The 26,538-nt window shown below is 44.9% G+C and overlaps 1 long non-coding RNA gene across 1 annotated transcript; it reads left to right on the forward strand.

Annotated features, from left to right (window-relative positions):
* The first annotated feature begins 638 nt into the window (after window positions 1–638).
* On the forward strand, window positions 639–7,822 carry LOC139437509 (uncharacterized). The gene is made up of 2 exons (XR_011647361.1): window positions 639–913; window positions 5,034–7,822. It is a non-coding gene; the product is annotated as an uncharacterized lncRNA (long non-coding RNA).
* The last annotated feature ends 18,716 nt before the right edge of the window (window positions 7,823–26,538 follow it).

Raw genomic sequence — 26,538 nt, forward strand, 5'->3', positions numbered from 1 at the left:
GCTGGAGAGCTGGACTTCAGGCACTTGCCAACTAACTAGAGAGCTGACTCTTCAAGCACACACAGTTAGCTGGAGAGCTGGGTTTCAAGCTATAGCCAATCAGTTGAAGAGCTGGCTTTCAAACAATGGGCAGGCAGTGGAGGGCAGGTGTTTGTTCAAGCACTCAAGAGGCAATTGAAGAGCTGTTCTGCAAGCACTTGAAGCCAGTTGGAGAGTGTTATTCAAGCATCCACCAGGCAGCTGAGAATTGGTCTTCACACAACAGACATCTGGAGAGCATGTCTTCAATCACTCACTAGCCTGTGGGAGGAAGGGTGCCCGGCTTGCCACAGTAGCAAACAGTGCGGCAAGAGGTGATACCACCTCTGCCCACTGGGCCTAGATAAGGTGACTACGCCTGACTAGGCCTTTGCTGCTAACGGCTGGCCGGCGCTGCCCTCCCCCTTTCTATCTCCCGCCTAGCCCAACATCCGGCCAGCTCTCACTCCCCCTTTCCCCTCCCCTATTCCAAACCTCTCAGCCAGCCCTCTGCCTAGCAACCGCTTACAATCACCTATCAGGAAGCAGTACCCGCCCGCACCTATCAAATCCCTCCACGCAGTCCCTAACCCTATAAAGCTGTGTCCCCTTCTGCAATAAACCGGACTTGCGTACAGACCTGGTCTCCGCGGCATTCTTCCTCCCCTCGCCGTGCGTCCTCCACGCCTGAGAGCCCCTCTGATGCTGTCTGCCGTAGCATCAGACGCCACTGCGGTCTAGTCTGACCCCTCCAAACCCCCCCCCCCCCGTCAGCATCGGGGTGCAAGCCGCCCCAGCCGCAACTGGCACCCGAACAGGGACCGGGGCCGGTCCGACGTGACCGCTGCCTCACCCCCGTGGGACCTCGCTCCCACCCCTTCGCCGCGCTCTCAAGGTAAGGACCCCCGTTATCGGCCCCCGGCAGAAAAATGGGCGGGCGTCTATCTTCCTGCCAAGCACTGCAAGTCAGAGCGCTTGCTGGCCTACTAGCCTGCCACCAATGTAAAGTTTCGGGCAGGCAACTCCAGGCTTGCTGGGATCTACTGGTCCCCTTCAACCCCTGGCTTTCACTGCCAATCTCTCGGACCCTGATACCTATCTGAAATTGGCTCCGCCTATCAACAAGGCCAGCCACAAGCCCAAAAATCCACACAAGCTTATAAGGCAATCAACTCTGTTCCAGCAAACGCCCACCCCCTTTCACAACTCTTTGGGCTCCCTACTATCTACATGACAATGTATCTCTGGGCTAGTGAAGGCTGATATAATTAATCCACTGGTATGAGAGAAAAACGTGGCAACATTTGTGTTTTGTTTTATTTCCATGCTAATTCTGATTGGGCTTATTTAACCAAGATAATAAAATGAGTACAAAAATTTTATCAAGGTTTAAAAAGAAATTTTCAGTTTTAAATCAATAGTTTACTCCTGAACTTCAAGTCTCACTATAGTCTTACAGTAATTATCCAAAAATGTGTGCTAATGGTCTGCCTAACTGCTGCTCAAGTTATTTTAGCTGATTGCTGATAACTGATAGGAATGTTTCCGAGCACAAGCTTGCATGTTACAGGCAACATGGATTCCAGAGGAAATCTTAATAAGAACTTAAAAGCAGCTATACCAAGAAAGCAAGAATTATGAATTAATTGTAAACTGTATGTTTCTGTTACTGTGTTGTGATTGTTCTGTGTTTGTCTGTTCGTTCAATGTCAGTGTATATTTTAATACCTCCGGATGGTAAATATAAATTAATAAAAATTTATAAAAGAGCTCTATCCAAATGGCCAAAAATTAAATAAGCGCTTATTAATACTTAAGTTTATTATATCAATACATGAGCTTAAATGTTAATAAAATATCTACAATAATAGAAATCGTAAGTCTTGATTGACAAGATTAACTGTACGTCTTCATAAAAGGTTGTTCTTGCCCAGATTAAAATGAATAACTTATTTTTCTTCACAGGATAATATAAAGAACGTAAAGCTTAAATGAATATTAAAAAAGGTTAAAAGTTTGTGAAAATGCTAACTGAAATGTAATAAGTTTTGCAAAAAGGCGTATTTTGTCCTAAAGTAAAATAGCTAATTTTTCATGAACTCTTGAAACTTAATTTGCAGATGGCAAGCTGTAAAAGGTATTGTGATAACTTTAAGTAAGGGAATGTGTTCTATAAACATAAAATTTGTCTTCAATAGTCTATATGGTCATAAATAAAAGGTTTAATAAAGCATTGTTTACATTAAAGTATTAAATGGCTAATTCCAAAAGGTCATTCTTAAATATATATAAAACTGAATTGATGATGATAATAATAAAAGGTAATTTTATAACAGGAAAGATTGGCAGCAACCAGCCTCCCCTGCCAACTTGCTTCTAGAAAACTGTTTCTAATATTGCATGCTACTAAGTATTTAAAGAAAAGTTCATTATTTTAACAAGCTTGTTTAATGTTCACAGTATTGTTATAAGAGGTTTGCTTGATAACTTTGATGTAGGCTATATGGAATGTGTTTTTATTATTAAGGAAACAGAAAATAATTTTGTCCTGAAATAAAATAATTGACTATTGGAAAAAGTAGAGTATAGGACGAAACCTGAGTGAATGCTAAAACTGCAGAAGATTAATGGACAAAGAATTTTTACAGTTAAAGTTAAATAAAATTTAATGGGTCTATCTATAAAATTTTACAAGCTTTGGTGTCGGGTAGTATGCTGATGCAAAGTTGAAAATTTTTGTTCTTTCTCAAGGCCTCTCACCATTAATCTGTTTTAGTAAAAGTTCTTATCCTCAGTCAGTATACAAAGAGAGTCTGTCTTATGTTTCTTGTGCTTATCGTTTCCTCGGTGTTCCAAGAAAGAAAGCTTTATCTCTTAAAGGAACATAACGTTCAAAACTGCTTTCTCAAGACCTAATCCTGAACAGTGGCCTTTTGTTCCAAACTAATTATAAGAGATTTGTTCTTTTACCTTGAAAGAAAAATTAAAGTAATAATTAAGTTCATTTAATATGTTATAAGCTAAATAAAGGTGTTTTACAGTGTTATAAAATTAACAACTTTTTCTTCCCTTAAACCCTCTATTAATTAAAGTCGTATGGATAAAAAGTTTCTATGAATGCTTAAAAGTGTATAAAGTTACCAATATTTCAGCATAATATTAAAGAAAAGTACAATATGGTTAATTATAGTTTTAATTATTATAAAAGAGTATATGTCACAAAAACAACCCCTTACCATAGATTAAAGTAACAACACTAGGATGCAGCAATCCCAAATACTGCTAGTTTGTTACAAAAAGTTAAAGTCCAGCTGTATTGCTATCACTTTGTTTTAAAACTTGCTGAGACTCTCTTTAGTGTCTTATACAAATCAAGCCAACTGCATTCCTTTATCTGTAAAGAACCCAACAATAAACTTTTGCAGTGCTTTTCAAGGCTATGTGCATAGCCCAACCATCTTGTACAGTATTTACTAATAGTAATAGTAATGAAAAAGCAGCATAAAAAAAAAAAAACAGCATGTGTTACTTTCCAAAAAGAACAGGTTTAGCCAACTCCTTATTCATCTGCTCAATGCACAGAGCTTTGAGTCATCATTAAAGTTTTACAAATGTTTTAAGAGTCCTTGAATATTGTCTCTGATTCTGAATATGTATGCCTTACTGATAAGCACACCACTGCCCTTTTCTCCGAAAACCCCCGTGCTCAAATTCTTCTAGAAATCTTCCACGGGACCTTTAACTGCCATTACCCCCCCACACACACAAGTTGCTCCAGGGCCTCACAAGGCTCCCCCTCTCCCCACTATACCACCCTTTCCCTGGCTCCAAGCCTCTCTCCAACTCCACTACTGTCTTCACGGACGCCTCTAAGACCAAGTTTGCTTATATTGCCTACTCTCCCAGCTGTGACTTGCCAACCGTTTACTGCCAAACCCATCCCGGATCGGTTCAGGTGGGCGAGCTACTAGCCATCCTCACTGCCTTCCAACACCACGGCAATGAGCCTGTCAACATCTTCACTGATAGTCAGTACGCCCTGCAAGTTTGTTCAGTTATTGCCCACGCTGTTTTCTTTCCACGTGACACACCCATTGATCAAGCACTCCATGCCTTGCAGCGAGAGCTCAAGCTCCGCACACAGCCATAGTACATTTCTCATATTCGCAGCCATTCAGGGCTGCCCGGGCCTCTAGCCACGGGTAATTCTGCTGCCGACCAAACCATCTCCACCCATACAATAGCCACTGTCGGAGACTTGGTCAATCAAGCCAAACTTCTCCATTCTAAGTTCCACTTTTCAGCAGCCTCACTTCAACGTCTTTTGCCAGGCCTCCCCAAGGAAACATGCAAGCATTTGGTGCGTGCCTGTAAAACATGCGCCCCCTTCTTGCCGCTTGGACCGTTGCAGCCACAAGGGATCAACCCCCGCGGCCTCAAGCCAAACTCCCGATGGCAAATAGACGTCACCCATGTGCCATCATTTGGGCGCCTCAAGTATGTCCATGTCACAGTCGACACCTTTTCTCACCTTTGCTACGCTGTCCCCTTACCGGGAGAAACACCCAAGCACTGCATTAAAGCATTGCGGCAAGCCATCTTATTCATGGGGGTTCCTTGGGATGTTAAAACCAATAATAGGCCTAGGTATCGCAGCTCCTCATTCGCTGCATTTCTCCAGCTCTACAACATTACTCACCACTTCGGCATTCCATACAACCCCCAGGGGCAGGCTATAGTAGAATGCATCCACCGCCAGCTCAAAGTGCAAATTCAATAAGAGAAGAATCTACGCCCACATAGTCAACCAGGCGACATTATCACTGCCTGCCTCATTCACATCAACCTCCTCTCCTTTGATAAAAACGGTCTTTCCCCCCTCCATAAGCATTGGGGCCCCTCCTACGCACCAACAGTTGCCCCGATGGTGTTTTGGAAGGACCCAGAAACAAACAATTGGCAGGGACCCAGTCCCCTTCTCACCCAAGGCAGAGGGTTTGCTTGTGTCTTTCCAGAAAATGCCTCCCAGCCGCTCTGGATCCCCGGGAGAAACGTCAAACCCGCCACCGGCCAGCAGCAGGTTCCAACGACGGATGATGAGAGCACTCGCCCATCGGATGGAGAGGCTAAATATGGCCGCGGATCCAGCTCATGACACCCTCCTCCTTGGACAGCTAGTACAGCTTGCTGTCCGTGCCTTAGCTTCAAACAAAAAACCTAAAAATCTACACTCTCTCCTGCTTTTCATGTTAGCTCTGCTCCCCTCCACTACGGACCAGGCTAGTATAAGCCATCGGCCCTTTAACTGGACACTCTCTCTTTGGCAGCAGGAAAAGCTCCTCGCTAATAACATTACTGCGGGTGCTCCCTCCTTCACAGTGCACATATGTAATCTCGCCAACCTTCCTTTCACCAGTGGTGGTTCCCTTCAAGACATTACACACAATACTCACCGGTGTTGGTACAGCTCACTTACAGGCCTTAACGGCCCCTATAATCATGAAGTCTCAGGCTTCTATATTTGTCCTTCCACGGCCAGAGGCTGCTATGACCCAGCGCACTATTACTGCCCCTCCTGGGGGTGCAAAACCATAGCCCACAGATGGTCGGGAGCTCCCAATAGGGACCCCTACCTCTCCCTTTCTTTTTTTTTAGGATAAAAGTCACAGGAGCAGCATTAAGCCCTACTGGAGCAGCATTACGCTCACTGTCAAAAACCCTAAAAATGCAGGCTGGCTACAGGGCCGCACCTGGGGAGCCCGACTTTACATGAGCAACTATGATTACGGTGCCTTTTTCATTATAAAGAAAAATTCAATCCTCACACAATCCGCCGCCGTGGGCCCAAATCAAGTTCTCAATCCTCCCCACACACGGCCTCCCCCTCCTCCCTCTGTTTCTCCTTCTCCTCCCGCTACCACCTTAAATCCTTCCATCACTAGGTATCCTCCCCACCGCCAAACCCTGCCACCCCCCAACCCTCTTGTAGCCCTCCTCAACGCATCATTTATCTCCTTAAACTTATCCCAGCCCAACCTTACACAACGTTGCTGGCTCTGCTTCTCCGCCGCGGCTCCCTTCTATGAAGCCATAGCTACCAACAGCGCCTATCGCGCCTCCCCAGACTCCACTGGTACCTCTTGCAATTGGAACCAAACAAAAAGAGGACTCACCCTCCGATCAGTTTCCCAGACTGGACTCTGTATAATAAAAATCGGCGGCAAAGTTCTCCCCTCCATGCAGTCTCTCTGCAGCCTAACTCACACCCCTAATGCAGCCGCTAAGTTCCTAATTCCCCTTAATAATACCAAATGGCTATGTTCTTCCTCCGGCCTCACTCCATGTCTCAATGTTCAAACCCTTAACTCCACCAGCGACACCTGTGTGCTCATACTCATTGCCCCCCGTGTTCTCTTTTATACTGATAACCAATTCTTTGACTCCTGGCAGCACTTCAGCTCCCCACAGCATGAGCAGAAACAGGAAGTCTTCACCGCCATCACAATTGCCGCCCTTCTAGGTCTTGCCGGCGCAGCCACTGGAGCTGCAGCTCTCAGCCTCCAAGATAACTCCTTTTCAACCCTTAGGCAAGCTGTCGATGCAGACATCGCCCGCCTTGAGACTTCCATGGCCCACCTTGAAACATCTCTCAACTCCCTGTCTAAAGTCGTTCTCCAAAACCACAGGGGCCTAAACCTCCTCCTCCTAAAAGAAGGGGGGCTCTGCACAGCGTTAGAAGAAGAATGCTGCTTCTATGCTAACCACTCTGGCCTCATTCGAGATAACCTCGCACAAGTTAGGGAGGGCCTCCGCAAGAGAAAGCAGGAACGTGAAGCCAGATGGTCTTTCTCTTGGGGGCTGCCCAATGGAATCCTTTCTTACTTTCTCCCCTTTCTAGGCCTGCTCCTCACCCTTGTCCTCCTATTAGCCCTAGGACCCTGGATCATCAGGCGAATTGTCCGGCTTGTCAAAAATCAAGTTAACTCTGTCCTTAGTAAGCCCATCCAGGTCCGGTACCAGCGAATCCGCACCACCGACGAAGACGCACCAGGAGTCTCCATTAATTGCCGTCCTCCCCAAATGGCCAGCCGCCTCTCAACACACCCGAGCCCCAGCTCCCCTGCCCCTACCCTTTCTCACCGCCCATCCTAACCCCTTACCCTTACCCTTTCCCCTCCCCCGCCCAGTTTATCTAAGGCCGCCAACATTCCATCGAGGTGCTGGACTGGTTAGCCAATGACGGGCAACGGGATTGGCCCGCCAGTCAACCTAAGGCAGGGACACGGCCTTTTGCTGCCACGCTTCCCCATGACGGGTAAGACTGGCCACCTGTGTGGCACGGGCATTGCCTGGCTGGGCGCAATCCCGACCTAAGACAGGCACAGTCCCCCTCCCTCCTCAAATCAAGCTTTTCGGAGGAGCTTAATAAAAACAAAGGGGGAAATGTGGGAGGAAGTGTGTCCGGCTTGCCACAGTAGCAAACAGTGCGGCAAGAGGTGATACCGCCTCTGCCCACTGGGCCTAGATAAGGTGACTACGCCTGACTAGGCCTTTGCTGCTAACGGCTGGCCGGCGCTGCCCTCCCCCTTTCTATCTCCCGCCTAGCCCAACATCCGGCCAGCTCTCACTCCCCCTTTCCCCTCCCCTATTCCAAACCTCTCAGCCAGCCCTCTGCCTAGCAACTGCTTACAATCACCTATCAGGAAGCAGTACCCACCCGCACCTATCAAATCCCTCCACGCAGTCCCTAACCCTATAAAGCTGTGTCCCCTTCCGCAATAAACCGGACTTGCGTACAGACCTGGTCTCCGCGGCATTCTTCCTCCCCTTGCCGTGCGTCCTCCACGCCTGAGAGCCCCTCTGATGCTGTCTGGCGTAGCATCAGATGCCACTGCGGTCTAGTCTGACCCCTCCAAACCCCCCCGTCAGCATCGGGGTGCAAGCCACCCCAGCCGCACTAGCCAACTAAAGAGATGATCTTCAAGCACTCACCAGACAGTTGGAAATCCGATCATCAAGCTCTAACTGAACATCTGGAGATCACAATTTCAAGCAATCACCAGCAGGGAGAGTCTGTCTTCAAGCATGCACTAGCCTGCTGGAAAGCTGGACATCTAGCACTTGACAACCATCTGGAGAGTTTTTCTTCCAGCACTCACTAAAGCACTAGAGAGTTGTCCTCAAGCATCAGTGGCTAACTGCAGAGCTGGTCTTCAAGCACTCAGCCAATCAACCTGAGAGCTGTTATACAGGCACTCAGCTAAGCCTCTGGAGACTTGCCAGGCACCTGGAGAGGTTGTCTTTCAGCACTAAGACAGGCTTCTGGAGAGCTGGTCTGCAACCACTCAGCCAGGCATCTGGAGCACTTGTCTTCATGAACTCAGACAGGCAGATAGTCAGCTGGTCTTCAAGCACTCAATCAGATTCCTAGAGAGCTGTGCCTCTGGCACTCACAGTTGCTGGAGATCTTTTCTTCTGGCATTCAATCAGGCAATAAGAGAGCTGTTCTTCTGGCACTCTGCTAGGCCATTGGAGAGCTGGTCTTCAGGCACTTAGCCAGGCAGTTGGAGAGCTGTTTCTTTCTTTTAATATACGTTTAATTCATTTTAAAGATGCTTAGATTATATAAAGTGTTACAATATAAGGGATTCCCATATGCCCCACTCCCCACACCTCCCACTTTTCCCCACATTAACAACTTCTTTCATTAGTTTTGTTCATTCTTTGCAATTGATGAGCACATTTTGGAGCATTGCAACTACACTTGGATTGTAGATTACATTGCAGTTTACACTCTCTCCCATTCAATTCTGTAGGTTATGACAGGATACATAATCACCAGGATCTGTCATTGCAACATCACTCAGGACAATTCCAAGTCCTGAAAATGCCCCCATATTACTCCTCTTACCCTTCTCCATGATTTCAGGACCTCCAGTGACCACTGTCTTAACATCAATGATAAAATTTCTTCCATTGCCAAAATCAAAATAAGGCCATAGTGAATACCACTGAGTCCAATCTAGTCCATATTTTATTGTGCAATTCCTGAAGATTCTGGGATGGTGATGCCCATTACACCTCTAATGGAGAGGGACTTTGATCTCATATGGTTGATGGATGGGACTCTCTTGCTTTCAGTTGCAGACTCTCTTGGGTCCTTGGTGTGTTGGTTGCCCATTCTCACATCCTTCTTAGGTGTACTGGGGGAGTCGAATGAACTGAAGGGTAGGTGTTGCAACTCCACTGAGGCTCAGGGCCCACCTGGCATGTGGACGGCCCAGAGGTTCCGGACTATGGATGTACACCCACCAGCTCCATACCAACTACAGGGTCAGATGAAAGGAACAGAAGAAGCATGTGCAGAGAAGTCACCTCTGAGTGCAACTCTGTCACACTTGCGAGTACAAACTCCAAAGTAGGGCCCACTGGCAAGGCACCAAACTGCAGCTATATGGGTATCTCTGGTGCACTCATGAGCCCAACTATTTGAGATAGTGTCTATTTGGCAGTCCAAGAGATCCTCCTGAGATGTGCATGTCATTTGTCTGATGAAATCCTGACTCACTATGAAGACTCTTAGCCATATAAACTCATTTGTCATTGCCTTTTCCCCCTTTTATTCAAGGACTTTTTCCAGTTGTATCACCAGCTGGTGCTTGGTAGTAATCCCTAGGTGCCAGGGAGGCTCATCCCTGGGACTCATGTCCCACACTGTGGGGAATGTAGTACACTGATATGTTTAGTTTGGCTTAGAGAGAGTCCATTTTTGAGCAACATGTGGGGAAGCTCTTCTTAACACACTCTGCCAGTCAGCTGGGGAGCTGTTCCTCAAGCTCATGCCACCACTCTGAAGAGCTGTTCTTCAAGCACCAAGAGAGGAAGTGAAAGAGCCAGTGTTCAAGTACTCAGGCAGGAAGTTGAGAGTTTAATCAACCTCTCTCAAGAAAGCAGGCATGTCGGTCTTCAACCACTCAGTCATAACATGAATAGCTATTGCTAAAGCACATGGTAGCCAGCAGGGGAGCTGGACTTCTTGCTCTCAGCCAGGTCACTGGAGATCTGGTTTTCTGGTATTCAGTCAGGCGACTGGAGACCTGTTCTTCAGGTACATGCTAGGCTGCTGGAGAGCTGGGATTCTGTCACTCAGCCAGGCAGTTTGAAAACTGATCCTCAGACACTCAACTAGGCAGCTGGAGAGCTCTTAGACATATGCAATACTAGGCAGCAGGGGAGCTTATCTTCAGGAATTCAATCAGGTCCCTGGAGAGCAGGTCTTCTGGAACTCAGCCAAGTCACTAGAGAGCTGGTTTTGATATTCTGCTGACAGCTCGAAAGCTAATCTTCAGGATCTCAGCCAGGCAGTTTGAGAACTTGTCTCCAGGTCTCAGCCATGCAGGTGGAGAGTTCATTTTGAAACACACACCAGCCACCTGGAGGGCTGGTCTTCACAAAGTCGGATAGGCAGATGGAGAGCTGGGCTTCATTGATTCATCAACTTGAGGATAGCTGGTCTTTGAACAATCAGATGGGCAATTAGAATGTTGGAACACTTTTTAAATAGATGAATATAAAGAAAAAAGTGAAAATAATTCTGCGTAATCTATTAAATTTAAAAGAAAGATAATTTAAAAATGAAGAAAAGAAAAAGGAAAAGAAATGAAAAAAAAAAAAGAAAGTTCATTCTCAAGCACTCAGACAGGCACTGGAGAGTTGGCCTCCTATCACTCGGAGAGGCAGCTGGAAGGCTAGACTTCTGATATTCAGCTAGGCAACAGGGGAGATTGTCTTCAGGTACTTGGCTAGGCTCCTGTGGAGCTGGCCTTCTGGCACTCAGAGAGGAAGTTTAGATTTCAATCAAGCTGTCTTGAGCCAGCAGGCATTTTGGTGTCCAACCACTCAGAAAGGAGACTGGGGAACTGTTCTTAAAGCACATGCCAGCCAGCTGAAGAGCTGGACTTCAGCCACTCAGACAGGCAGTTGGAAAGCTGGTCTTTTGCACTCAGACAGGCAGCTGGGGAGCCGTCCAATAGGCACTGAACCAGGCTGTAAGAGATCTGGTCTATGACACTCACCAGGCAGCTGGAATATTGGTCATCAGGTACTCTGCAAGTCACCAGGAGTATTGGTCTGCAAGAACTCAGTCAGGGTGCAGGTGTAGCTCCGTGGCTGAACACCTGCTTGCTATGTACAAGGTCTGGGGTTCAATCCCTGGTACCTCTTCAATTTTTTTTTTTTTAAAAGAAGTCAGTCAGGTAGGTGGTGAGTTGGCCTCTAAGCACAAGCCAGCCAGCTAAAATGCTGCTCCTCAAGCTCAGACAGTCAGATGGGTCCTGGAATTCAAGCACTAGCTTGACAGTCGGAGTGCTGGTCTTTACACAATCTCACAGGAAGTTAGAAATTGGCCCTCAAGCACTCAGAAAGACACCTGGAGAGATGATCTTCAAGCACAAAGACAGGCAGCTGGAAGCTAGTTTTCTGCAATCAGGCAGGCAGCTGGAAAGATATTTTCAGGCACTCAGCTAGGCCCCTGGAGACCTGGGCTTCTCGCACTAAACCAAGTAGTTCAAAAACTGATCTTCAGGCACTCAGATAGGCAACTGTCGAGCTTTTCTTCCTGTACTCTTCCATGCAGCTGAAGAGCTGGTTTTCAAGGGCTGAGACAGGAAATTTACTCCATCACAGTCAGGAGAACAAATTCCAACGTGGGGCCCACTGGCAGTGTAATGAACTCCAGAGCCATCTGCCATGATCGTAGAACCTGTGTGTCTCCATTGCCCTCAGGAGCACCAGTACCTGGGGTTGTATATACTTTGGCTGTCTCTGGGATCCTGCTGAGACATGCATAAGCATGACCCTTCTGATGACCTCCCAACTCATTTTGAAGTCTCTTAGCCATAGAAATTCATTTGTCCTTACCATTTCCCCCTTTTATTCAAGTTCTTTTTCTAGTTGCATCACTGGCTGTAATCCCTCAGTGCCAGGGAGGTTCATCTTGGGAGTCATGTCCTATGGTGGGAGCAAGGTAATGCATTTGTATGCTGAGTTTGGCTTAGAGAGTGACCACATTTGAACAGCATGGAGGCTCTCAGGAGGTAATTCTCAGGGACCCTGCAGCTCTAGGCCTATTTGTAATTTCAAGCACACAGGCTCATAAGCATAGTTATCAGTATCAAGGGCCCATTCTTGGACCATCCTTCTTCACTGGTCTTTGTCCTTACACTTGGGGGGTTGCTGCTGTTCCATTGGGAAAAGCGATAGAGCTCCCCAGAGTGGGAACTCAGCATACCCTCAGGTGTCATGTGTAACTCTATCCACTATGACAGTAACCAGCAAACATCCAAACATATCTATATACTCTATATGCAGGCCCTGGAGAACTTCCTCCCACCCATGCATCCCCCATCACTGACACCCCACACCACTGCTCTCCCCCTGCCATAGTTGAACCTCTCTGTGATCCAAAACTTCTTGAAAGATGAAGCCTAATCTATTGCCAAATTGAATTTGTAGGAAAATGAAATAATAGTGATGGGTTTAAAGACTAGGAATAGAATACATAGTAATTTAGAAACATTAAAATAAAGTAAATAGGTTGGGGTATTAAAAAGTGGAAAATATCGTAGAACTTTGTTATTGATATTTTGCCTTTCATCACTGTAATGAATGTTGCCCTGTATGTAATGTAAAGAGATGCAAGGCAATCTCTTCCATTTCTTCCTCAATGTCCACATTCTTTTTTTTTTCAATTTTTAATTTTGCCTTCAAAAAAGTTTTAGATCACAGTAAAGTCACATATGCAATATAGGGGACTCCCATATACCCATCATCAAACCCTTGTCCCCTGTCCCCACCAATGATCTTTTTACATGTGGTTGGTATATTTGCTACAGCTGATGTACAGATATTGAAACATAGCTACTACCCATGGTTCCATTAGAATTTACATTTTGGTTTATATTTTAGAGGCTACCCTTTTCTAAATTTTTGGCTACATTATGGTTTACATTATGGTTTACATTTTAGACTATACACTTTTATATATTTTTGGTGAAATTTAACATGCTCTATATCCATTGTTGTACGCTCTTGTGGAACACTTCCATTACCCCCCCCCCATTACCCCCTCTTCCATCTATTCTATTCCTCTCTCCCCCTCTCTTCAGGGCCCACAGTGACAACCAAGCTTTATTGCTTGAGGACGAGATTCATAGATATGTGCAACAATGCTGAGGGCTTGACACACTAGTCTGTTCTCCCCCATTGGGAGCCACCCATATTCTAAAGAGACACCTTACCGCCATATGAGAACATCAGGCCTCCCCAGCATGGGGGTACAACACCTTCCCGCTCATTGTATGGGTGTCCACCCACTAATATAATGCACTATGACAGATGAGCACTCAGACACTCCCTAGAAGCCTGTCCCAGGTGCACCCTGTGCCAGATGCCCCCTGCCACACTCCTTAAAAAAGTAACCTTTTCTTATTTTTTTTCTAAAGAGTCTTCTCAACATTGTAGTTTCAACCATGTACCTGTTCAACCTGTTAACCTGCTCTCCCCAAACCCTTGCCTCAATTCCACAGACCATCTGATGCATCCTACCAACCCCAGCCTCCCTCAAGCCTGCAAAGCCCCACCCAATAGTATTCCTATGCCCCCCTCTTATCTCTTCACTGCACCACTGCTTGCCTCCACTTTATCATAGATTTCACCCGTGTAGGTGTCAACTCACAGCCTTCCTGGAGAGGTGATCTTAAAGCACTCCCCAGTCAGCAGGAGAGTGCTGCAAACAATTCACCAGTGAGTTGGAGAGCAGGTCCTCAAACACTCAGCCAGGCAGCTGGAGACCTGACGCAAGTACTCAGAAAGACAGCTGGAGAGCTCATCTTCTAGCAATCATTATGGAGCTAGAGAGCTGGCCTTCTGGAATCCAGTTAGGCAGCTGGAGAGGTGTTCTTCAGGAACTCAGCCAGGCAGTTTGACAACTGTTCTTCAGGCACACCTCCAGGCAGCTGGAGAGTGCATCTACATATACTCTGAAGGTCAGCTTGAGAGCTGTGCTGTAAGCACTCAGTCTGGAAGCTGGAGAACTGTCTCAAGTACACAGCAGTCTGCTGGAGTCTGGGTATTCAAGCATGTAGAAAGTCATTTGGAACCTGGACTTCAAGTACCTTGCAATTAGCAGGAGAGCTGGTCTTCAAACATTCACCAGCGGCCTTGAGAGCTGGTCTTCAACTACTCACACAGGCAGTTGGAAAGCTGGTTTTAAGCACTCTGCCAGGCAGCTGTCAACTGGTGTACAAGCACTCAGACAGGAAGCTGGAGAGCTGGATTTCATGCACTAAGGCATGCAGGTGGCAAGCTGGATTTAAAGCACTCAGCCAGGTAGCTGGCAAGCTGGCCTTGAAGCACTCAGCTTGGCAGCCGTGAGCTGTTGTTTAGGCACTCAACTAAGTCACTGGAGAGCTGGTCTAGCACTCAGCCAGGCAGTTTGAGAACGGGGCTTCAGCCACTCAGCCAGGAAGCCAGAGAGATCACCTTTAAACACTTGCCAGTCAGTGGAGAGCCATTCTTTAAGCACTCACCAGCCTGCTGCTGAGCTGGTCTTGAAGCACTTCCCAGCCATTTGGAGGGCTGGTCTTCAAACAATCTGCTAGCCATCTGGAAAGCTGGTCTTCAAACACTGCCAGACCTCTGGAGAGAATGGTTTTCAAGCACTTAGACCGGTTGATGGAGAGCAACTCTTCAAGAATTCAGACAGGGGCGGCAGACTTGGCCCAGTGGTTAGGGCATCCGTCTACCACATAGGAGGTCCACGGTTCAAACCCTGGGCCTCCTTGACCCGTGTAGAGCTGGCCCACGTGCAGTGCTGTGCCACGCAGGGGTGTCCCCCGCATAAGGGAGCCCCATGCACAAGGAGTGCGCCCCATAAGGAGAGCCGCCCAGTGCGAAAGAAAGTGCAGCCTGCCCAGGAATGGCACCGCACACACATAGAGATGACGCAGCAAGACGATGCAACAAAAAGAAACAGATTCCCGTGCTGCTGACAACAATAGAAGTGGACAAAAGAAGACGCAGCAAATAGACACAGAGAACAGACAACCGGGGTGGGGGTGGGGAGGGAAGAGAAATAAATAAATAAATCTTTAAAAAAAAAAAAGAATTCAGACAGGCCCATGGATAGCTGATCTTCTGTCACTCACTCAGGTGGCTGAAGAGCTGGTCTTCAAGCACTCACCAGGCAGCTGGATAGCTGGGTGAAAAGTACTCGGCAGCCACCTGTAAAGTTGGGCTTCAAGGACTCCCAGGCAACTGTAAAGCTAGCCTTCATACACTTGCCAGCAAGCTGGAGAGCTGGCCTTCAAGCACTCAGCAGCCAGCTAAAAAGCCCTACATCAAACACTTGCTGGCCTTCTGTAGAGCTACTCTTCAAGCACTAATTAGTCAGCTAGAGAGTTGGGATTCAAATACTTGCCAGACACCTGGTTAGCTGTTCTTCAAGCAATCACCAGCCAGCAGGACAGCTTCTGTTAAAGCACTTGCCAGGAACGTGGAGAGCTGTGTTTCAAGCACTCACCAGGTGGAGAGCTGGACTTCAAGCACTTGCCAGCCAACTAGAGAGCTGACTCTTCAAGCACATGCAGCCAGCTGGAGAGCTTGGGTTTCAATTCATAGCCAATCACTTGGAGAGCTGACTTTCAAGCAATGGGCAGGCAGTGGAGAGCTGGTGTTCAAGCACTCACCAGGCAATTGAAGAGCTGTTCTGCAAGCACTTGAAGCCAGTTGCACAGTGCTTTTCAAACACCCCCCAGCTAGCTGAGAACTGGTCTTCACACAACAGATCTCTGGAAAGCTTGTCTTCAATCACTCACCAGTTAGCTGAAGAGATGGTCTTCAAGCACTCTCCAGCCAGTTGGAGAGACACTTGTCAAGCTCTAACTGAACATCTGGAAATATGGATTTCAAACAATCACCAGCAGCCAGAGTCTGCTTCAAGCATACACTAGCCTGCTGGAGAGCTGGACATCTAGCACTTGCCAACCATCTGGAGAGTTGTTCTTCAAGAACTCACTAGAGAGCTAGAGAGCTGAGCTTCAAGCATCACTGGCTAACTGGAGAGCTGGTCTTCAGGGTCATTAAAAAACATATGAGGTTCCCATATCCCAATTCCCCACTCCCCTATCCCCACTCTTCCTTCATCAACATCCCCTTTTATTAGTAAGGTTCCAAATTCATTGCATTTGGTGAATGAATCCTTGAGCACTACCCACCACATGGACCATAATTTACATTGTAGTTCACACCATCCCCAGTCCATCCAGTGGGTTATGGCAGGATATACAATGTCCTGCATCTGTCCTGCAATATCACTCAGGACAACTCCAAGTCCTGAAAATGCTCCTATCACACCTCTTCCTCCTTCTCCCTTCCCTCAGCAACTCCCATGGCCATTGTTTCCACATTAGTGATACAATTTCTTCCATTCCTTGGGTCACAACAGATCTATAGTAGAGTACCAGCAAGTCCACTTCAATTCATATTATATTTCCATCCTGTGGACCCTGAGATGGTGACATCCACTCCACCTTTAAATCAAGACAGGGGTTAGATCCCACATGGCTGATGGATGTGATTCCCCTGCTTGCAGTTGTAGACACTCTTGGTTCCCTGTTGTGGTGATTAACCATTCTCACCTCCACATCAGCTGACCAGGGTTAGTCCAATAAACCGAGAGTAGGTATTGTAATTCTGCTGAGTCTCAAGGCCCAGCTGGCACATACACTCCAGAGACTCAAATCTCCTGAGTATACACCAACCCCAGCACAAACCACAAGTTCTGTAAAAGTGACAGAAGAGGCATGTGTAGAGAGGGCACATCTGAGTCCAACTCCATCACACTCAGGAATACTAATTCCAAAGTCAGGCCCACTGGCAAGGCAATAAACTCCAGAGTCATCTGTCATGGCCATAAAGCTTGTGAGTCTCCATAACCCTCAGGAGCACCAGTACCTGGGGTTGTATCAACTTTGGCTGTCTCTGGGATCCTGATAAGACGTGCCTTATTGCAACCCCTCTGATGACCTTACAACTCATTTTGAAGACTCTTACCCATATAAACTCATTTGTCTTTACCATTTCCCCCTTTTATTCAAGATCTTTTTCAAATTGTGTTACCAGTTGTTGCTTGGCAGTAATTCCTCAGTGCCAGGGAGGCTCATCCCCAGGAGTCATATCCCATGCTAGGGGGAAGGTAATGCATTTACATGCTGACTTTGGCTTCAAGAATGGACACATTTGAGCAACATGGAGGTGGAGAACTGTTCTTAAAGCATGTGCCAGCCAGCTGGAGAACTGGGCTTCTGCCACTCAGACAAGCAGTTTGAAAGCTGGTGTTCAGCACTCAGACAGGCAGCTGGGGAGCTGTCCTATAGGCACTGAACCAGGCTGTGGCAGAGCTGGTCTTATGACACTCAGTCAGGCAGTTCAAATATTGGTCTTTGGGCACACTGCAAGTCTGCATGGGAGTTGGTCTCCAAGAACTCAGTCAGGGTGCAGGTGTAATACAGTGGTTGAATACTTGTCTCCCATGTACAAGGTCTGGCGTTCAATCCCTGGTATCTCTTAAAAATTTAAAAAAAAAAAAAAAAGAACTCAGTCAGGCAGTTGGTGAGCTGGTCTTTAAGTACAGGCCAGCCAGCTGAAATGCTGCTCTTTAAGCACTCAGGCATTCAGATGGATCCTGGACTTCAAGGACTAGCTAGACATTAGGAGTGCTTGTCTTTAAACAATCACGTAGGAAGTTTAAAATTGGCCCTCAAGCACTCAGACAGGCACCTGGAGAGCTAGTTTTTGGAATCAACTAGGCTGCTGGAAAGATATTCTTCAGGCACTCAGCGAGGCCCCTGTAGACCTGGGCTTCTTTCACTAATTCAGGCAGTTCAAAAACTGATCTTCAGGAGGAGTGGGGTGAGGGGGGTGGGGGTATATGGGGAGCTCATATTTTTTTAATGTAACATTAAAAAAATAAATAAAGACCAAAAAAAACCCCTAATCTTCAGGTACTCACATAAGCAACTGGAGAGTTCTTCATGCAATCTTCCATGCAGCTGAAGAGCTGCTTTTCAAGAATTCAGACAGGAAATTAAAGTTGACTCAAGCACAAACTAAAATGGAAACTATAATCCATGCTGTGTAACAGTGCTCCAAAATGTATTCATCAAATGCAATGAATGTGCCACACTGATGAAAGAGGTTGTTGATGTGGGAGGAGTGGGGATGGGCGAGTGGGGAGTCTGCTATATGGGAACCTCATATTTTTTAATGTAACATTTTGTGTTATCGATGTGTCTTTAAAAAAAGATAATGAAAGGTAAAAATAAATTAAAATTTAAAAAAGAGAGACAGCTGGTCTCCAATCTCTCAGGAAGCTGGTGAGCTTACTCATGCACATATCAGTAGAGCTGGCAAGCTGGACATCAAGCACTCAGCAAAGCTGGGGGAGTGCTGGGCTTGAGGCACACACAAGCCACCTAGAGAGCTGGTCTTCAAGCACTCAGCCAGGCAACTTGTGAGCTGGTCTTCCAGCACACACCAGCCAGCTGAGTGCTAGTACTCAAGCATTTAGATAGTCATATGGACCCTTGCCAGAGAGCAAGAGAACTGGTCTTAAAAAGTCACATAGGCTGTCAGAAATTGGTCCTCACACACTCAGACAGGCTCTTGGAGAGAAAGACTTCAAGCATACAAACAGACAGCTGGAGTGCTGGTCTTCTGAAATCAACCAGGCAGCTGGAAAGATATTCTTCAGGCACTCATCTAGGCCTGTGGAAACCTGGGCTTCTCACATTAAGGCAGACAGTATGAAAACTGGTCTTCAGGCACTCAGGCATGCACCTGGAGAGCTCTTCTTCATGCACTCTTCCAGCAACTTGATAGCGTGTTTTCAAGCATGCAGACAGGAAGTTTACAGTTGAGTCAAGGACTCAAGAGACAGCTGGCAAGTTGGTCTCCAACCACATAGCCAGGAAGCTGTTGAGCCTACTCAAGTACTCACTGACAGAAATGGCAAGCTGCACGTCGAAAGCTCAGCCAGGCAGTTTGAAAACTGGTCTTCAGGCTCTCAGCCAGGCAGCTGGCGATTTCTTGTTCACTCACTCTACATGGAAGCTGGGGCATTGGTCTTCAAGCACACACTAGCCAGATGAATTACTCATCTTCAAGGACTCAGAAAGTTAGATGGAGCCTCAACTTCAAGCACCTACCAGACAACAGGAGAGCCAGTCTTTAAACAATCAGAGACAGTTAGAAAATGGTCTTCAAACACTCGGAAAGGCACCTTGAATGACGGTCTTCTGGAATCAGCCAGACAGCTGGAAAGATGTTCTTCAGGCACTCATCTCAGCTGCTAGAGATCTGGGATTCTTGCACTAAACCAGACAGTTTGAAAACTGGTCTTCAGGCACCCAGACAGGCACATGGAGAGCTCTTCTTTGTGCATTCTTCCAGGCAGCTGGAAAGCTGGTTTTCAAGATCTCAGACTAGAAACTAAACTTGACTTAGGCCCTCAAGAGATAGCTGGTGCATTGGTCTCCAACTACTTAGCTAGGAAGCTGCTGAGTTGACTCATCTACTCATCAAGAAAGTTGGTGAGTTGGACTTCAAATGCTCCACCAAGTGGCAGGAGTGCTGTTCTTAAAGCATATGCCATCCACCTGAAGAGCTGGTCTTTAAGCACTCTGTCTGTTAGATGTAGACTTCATTTCAAGCACCCACCAGGCAGCTTGAGAGCTGGACTTTAAGCACTTGCCAGTCAGCTAGAAAGCAGGCCTTTGAGCCCTCGTAGTCAGCTGGAGAGCTGGGCTTCAAGCTCTAGCCAGTCATTAGGAGAGCTAGGCTTTCAAGCACTGGGAAGGCAGCAGAGGGGCAGTCTTCACACACTCACCAGACATCTGGAGAGCTTGTCTTCAAGTACTCACCAGTAAGTTGAAGAGATGGTCTTAAATTACTTCCCAGGTACCTGTAGAGTTGATTATCAAGCTCTCACCAACCATCTGGAGATCTGAACTTCAAGCAGTCACCAGGAGCCAGAGAGGCTGCCTTCAAGTCATGAATTATCCTGCTGGGGAGCTGGATGTCTAGCACTTGCTAGCCATCTGGAGAGATGTTTTTCAATCACTCACTAGGCAACTAGAGAGCTGCACTTCAAGAATCACTGACCAACTGGAGAGTTGGTCTTTGAGCACTCAGCCCAGTGGACTGAGAGCTGTTATAAACCTACTCTGCTAGGCCTCTGGAGACCAGCTCTTCTGGCATTCTGCTAGGCCATTGAATACTAGTCTTCAGACAGTCAGCCAGGCAGCTTAAGAGCTTTTTTTTTTTTAGCATTTATTTTTTATTGTGTTTTTTTGAAGATACAGAGATCACAAGAAAGTTACATTAAAAAATACCAGGGGTTTCCACATACCCCACACTCCACCCCACCCACTCCACCCACATCAATAACCTCTTTCATCACGGTGGCACATTAATGAATGTATTCATATTTGGTGAATACATTTTGGACCACTGCTGCACCACATGGATTATAGTTGAAATTGTAGTTTACAGTCTCCCCCAGTACATTCAGTGGGTTATGGCAGGATATATAATGTCCAGCATCTGTCCCCGCAAATCATTGAGGACAACTCCAAAGTCCCAAAAATGCCCCCACATCACATCTCTTCTTCCCTCTCCTTACCTTCAGCAACTACCATGGCCACTTTCTCCAGATCAATGCTTCAGTTTCTTCCATTATTAGTCACAATAATTCCATAGGAGAATACCAGTAAGTCCAATCTAATCCATGTTTTATTCTTCCATCCTGTGGACCCTGGAATAGTGATATCCACTCCACCTCTACATTGAGATAGGGCTTAGATCCCACATGGTTGATAGACGTGATTCTCCTACTTGGAGTTGTAGCCACTCTTGGTTTCCTGGCCTGGTGGTTGACCATCTTCACCTCCCTGTTAGCTGACCTGGGTAAGTCCAACAAGCCAGAAAGTAGGAGTTGCAACTCTGCTGAGGCTCAGGGCCTAGCTTGCACATGGCCAGTCCAGAGATTCAAGTCTCCTGGCTATACACCAACCCCAGTGCCAACCACAGGTTCAGTAAAAGTGACAGAAGAGGCATGTAGAAAGGTCACATCTGAGTACAATTCCATCACCCTCAGGAACACAAATTCCAAAGCAGGGCCCACTGACAAGGCACTGAACTCCAGAGCCATCTGCCATGACTGTAGAACCTTTGTGTCTCTGTGGCCCTCAGGAGCACTAGTACCTGGGCTTGTATCTACTTTGGCTGTCTCCAGGATTATGCTGAGTTGTGTGTAAGTGCAACCCTTCTGATAACCTCCCGACTCTTTTTTAAAGACTCTTAGCCATATACACTCATTTGTCTTTACCATTTCCCCCCTTTATTCAAGGTCTTTTTCTAGTTGCATCACCGGTTAGTGATTGATAGTAATCCCTTGGCACCAGGGAGGCTTATCCCTGGGGATCATGTCCCATGCTGAGGGGAAAGTAATGCATTTACATGCTGAGCTTGGCTTAGAGAGTGGCCACATTTGAGCAACATGGAGCTTTTCAGGAGGTAACTCTTAGGCACCCTGTAGCTCTAGGCCTAGTTGAAACTCAGGCACACAAGCTCATAAGCATAGTCGTCAGTATCAAGGGCTCTTCTTAACACACTCTCCCAGGCAGTTGTGGAGCTGGTCTGCAAGCACCAAGAGAGGAAGAAAGAGGGTTGGTGTTCATGACCTCAGATAGGAAGTTGAGAGTTTAATTGAGCCTTTTTTTTTTCAAATAATTTGCAATAATCTATTTCATTTAAATCAACATATCCATATTTTATCATTTGAAAATTGTATAAACACATTTTAATGAGATATTTTCCATTCTAGTTTCATACCACATCTTCCCAATCTCTAGCACTTACTGCCCTCTCAACCCAGACATGTGCCTGGTAGATACTTAAAGAGACTTACAAGGTGTACAGGCTACTATGCACCTTGAGTTTTCCACTTAGCAATTTATTTTGTATCTCAAAATCTTTTTTTTTTTTTTTTGGCTGGTCATTCATTTATTAATGTTATTAACATTCTTGTTGTTTTCTAAGTATCATTATGTATAAAAATAAGAAGTACAGAGGAATAAGAATAAAAAAGTGTAATTGAAAAAATGAAATGAGAAACAAAATAATCAACTTTCTTCAGATAGCTGGCCAGTTAGTCTTAAACCACTCAATCAGGAAGCTGGAGAGCTATTATTAAATCACACAGCTGCCACAAGCAAACTTCTGGTATTCAGCCAGGCCCATTTAGATATAATATTCAAGATTTGCCAGACATCTTTTGGCAAACATAGCAGGGGAGGGTTACTGGTGTTGGACATTGGGGTGGGGAGATATAGAGGATACGGTGCTCCTGAGGCATGTTTCTGTGGAATATGATAGTGTTCATCTTATCACAGTGTGTTACCTCAATGGGTGGAGATACACACATAAATAAGATAATATTAAACTCCCCTCCTGGAGAGTCCTGCTATGTTCTCAATTAGAGGGGCAAGAATCTCCCAAGAACATAGGCAATGCCCAATCAAAGACAACAGACCAATATGTCAAGTCCTCACTATTATTTCATGTAACTATGAAACTAATTCTTCAAAACTTAAACTTAGTGGTTACCATACATTCTGAAGGGAGGGGGAGAGGGAAAAATAGAATAGATGGAACATAGGGCATTTTTTAGGGCATCAGAATTGTTCACATGATCTCACAATAAGAGATACAGGCCATTTTAAATTTTGTCAAAACCCATAGACTTGTATGGTGCAAAATGTAAACCATGATGTAAACAATTGACCATGCTTAGTAGCAATGCTTCAATATTTGTACATCTATTGTAACAAATGTACCATATTCATGTAAGATGTTATTAATAGGGGAGAGTGGGAGAAGGAGAGGGGGTTGGGTATACGACAGTCTCCTATATTTTCTGTGTGACTTTTCTGTAACCTAAAGCTTCTTTGAAAATAAAGTGAAAAAAAAAAAAGACCCTGGGAAAACATATAGAAGAAATTGTCACTGTACATAAAAGATAACAAATCTTACAGTGATGAATGACACAATGAAAAACTTTATTTCTTGTATTTTATTTGTTATTATTATTTTTATTTTACTATTGTTTTAATTTGTTTATTTTTTATTTATTTTTTATTTTTAGAGAGATTTTGGATGACAAGGGTCACAGCTGTGGCAGGGGAGGATCACTGGTATAGGGTGTCGGTGATGGGGGGATGTGTGGAGAGGAGTGTACCTGGGCCTCTATGGCATATGAATGTTTCAAGTGGTCATGGGGTATTGTCTTGGGAGTGGAGTCCACAAAATAACTGAAAAAATATTATTTCCATCCTGCAAGGTCCTGCTACATTCTTTAAAAACAGTGGCAAGAATCCCCAGAGTACATGGGCAGTGCCTATTGAAGAAGGACAGACTGTTATGCCAGGCCCTTGATACTGATGCTTGTACTTTTGAACCTTATTCTTGTGAAATTGAAACTTAGCCTAGTATTCTATATTGCCTAACAGTTACCTCCTGAAAGCCTCCTTGTTGTTCAAATGTGGCCTCTCTCTAAGCCAAACTCAGCTTATAAACACACTTCCTTCCCTCCAGCATGGGACATGACTCCCGGAGATGACCTCCCTGGCAGTGAGGGATTACCACCAAGCACCAACTCAGATGCATTTGGAAAAAGACCTTGGCCAAAAGGAAGAAATATTAAATACCAATGAGTTTTTATAGCTAAGATATTTCAAAATGAGTCAGGAGGTCATAGCAGAAGTTACACATGTCTCAGGAGGATCTCTTTGACTGCCACAGTAAACACTGACTCAAATAGCAGGGCTCCTGAGGACTCTAGAAACATCTAGACACTATAAGCAGGACAAACGATCTCAGGAATTTGGCACCCTGTGTGTGGGACTTACTTTGGAATATATTCTTCCCAGTGTGACAGATATAGACTCATTTATAATTTCCCTGCACATGGCTCTTCTGTCCCTTTTATTTGAACCTACAATTAGCACTATATTCATCAAATATCTGTCTCAGAGACTGAAATCTTTGATCTGTTCATATGCCATTTAAGCCCTGAATCTCAGCAGAGTTGCAGCATCTATTCTCCTGTTCTTTGGACTTGCCCAGGACAATTAATGAAAGGATGATGATGGGCAATGTCCATACCCCAAAAAAGAGAGTATCTACAACTGCAAGCAATGCAGTTCCATCCATCTACCCCATGGGATATAAGCCCCCTCTAAATTGGAAGCAGAGTGGGCATCACCATCCCCAAATCCTCAACATTAAGGAATGAACAATCATAAGGGGGGAATGCAACTATGGAATAAAGTAGACTTATTATTCTAGTAATTGGAAAACTTATAAGATTGATATAAAGGCAGTGGTCAACAGAGGTCATGAAAGGAGGGAGAGGGAAAAATAGGTATAGCATGGACCATTTTTTAGGATGCTGGAAATATCCTGCATGACATTAGAATGACAGATACAGGCCATTATACATTTTGTCAAAAACCTATAAAATTGTATTTAGGTCTTTGATCCATCTTGAGTTGATCTTTGTATAAGGTGTGAGATGGTAATCCTCTTTCATTCTTCTACATACGGATATCCAGTTCTCCAGGCACCATTTGTTGAATAGGCCATTCTCTCCCAGTTGAGAGGGTTTGGTGGCTTTATTGAATATTATATGGCTATATATATGAGGTTCTATATCAGAACTTTCAATTCGATTCCATTGGTCTGTGTGTCTCTCCTTATGCCAATACCATGCTGTTTTCACTACTGTAGTTTTATAGTATGTTTTGAAGTCAGGTAGTGTGATTCCTCCAATTTCGTTTTTCTTTTTCATATGTCTTTGGTTATTCGGGGCCTCTTTCCTTTCCAAATAAATTTCATAGTTAGTTTTTCTAGTTCCTTAAAGAAGGCTGTGTTGATTTTTATTGGGATTGTGTAGATCAGTTTTGGTAGGATAGACATCTTCATAATATTTAGTCTTCCTATCCGTGAACAGGGAATATTCTTCCATTTATTTTGGTCTTCTTTCAATTCCTTGAACAGGCTTGTATAGTTCTTGGTGTATAAGTTTTTTACATCTTTAGTTAAATTTATTCCTACATATTTGATTTTTTAATTTATTATTGTGAATGGTATTTGTTTCTTGATTTCCTCCTGATCTTGCTCATTATTGGTGTACAGAAATGCTACTGATTTTTGCGCATTGATCTTATAACCTGTGACTTTACTAAACTCATTTATGAGTTCTAGAAGCTTTGTTGTAGACCTCTCAGGGTTTTCTATGTATAGGATCATGTCATCTGCAAATAATGAAATTTTTACTTCTTCCTTTCCAATTTGAATGCCTTTTATATCTGGTTCTTGCCTCAGTGCTTGAGCAAGTACTTCTAAGACAATGTTAAATAGAAGGGGAGAGAGTGGGCATCCTTGTCTTGTTCCTGACATTAGAGGGAAGGATTTTAGGATTTCTCCATTGTAAATGATGTTGGCCGTGGGTTTTTCATATATACTCTTTATCATGTTCAAAAAACTTCCTTGTATTCCAGTCTTGGAGTGTTTTTATCAAGAAAGTGTGCTCTATTTTGTCAAATGCTTTTTCTGTACCTATAGATATAATCATGTGATTTTTTTCCTTCAATCTGTTTATGTGGTGTATTACATTGATTGATTTTCTTATGTTGAACCATCCTTGCATACCTGGAATGAATCCCACTTGGTCGTGGTGTATAATTCATTTAATTTGTTGTGGAATACGATTAGCAAGTATTTTGTTAAGTATTTTTGTGTCTAGGGTCATTAGAGAAATTGGTCTGTAATTTTCCTTTCTTGTGGTGTCTTTGTTTGGCTTTGGTACTAGGGTAATGTTGGCATCATAGAAGGAGTTAGGCAATGTTCCTTCTGTTTCGATTTCTTGGAAGAGTTTCAGCAGGATTGGTGTTAGTTCTTTCTGGAATGTTTTGTAGAATTCACCTGTGAAGCCATCTGGCACTGGGCTCTTCTTAGTTGGGAGGTTTTTAATGACTGATTCTATCTCTTTACTTGTGATTGGTTTGTTGAGATCATCGATTTCTTCTTTCATCAATATAGGCTGCTTATGATTTTCTAGAAATTTGTCCATTTCCTCTGAATTGTTGTTTTTGTTGGAATATAGTTTTTCAAAGTATCCTCTTATGATAGTCTTTATTTCTGTGGGGTCAGTGGTGATATCTCCTTTCTCATTTCTTATTTTGTGTATTTGCATCTTCTCTCTTTTTTTCTTTGTTAGTCTTGCTAAAGGTTTGTCAATTTTATTGATCACCTCAAAAAAACAGCTCTTGGTCTTGTTTATCTTTTCAAGTGCTTTCTTATTTTCTATTTCATTTAGTTCTGCACTTATCTTTGCTATTT

Source organism: Dasypus novemcinctus, chromosome 24 (assembly GCF_030445035.2).
Source record: "Dasypus novemcinctus isolate mDasNov1 chromosome 24, mDasNov1.1.hap2, whole genome shotgun sequence".
NCBI lineage: Eukaryota > Metazoa > Chordata > Mammalia > Cingulata > Dasypodidae > Dasypus > Dasypus novemcinctus.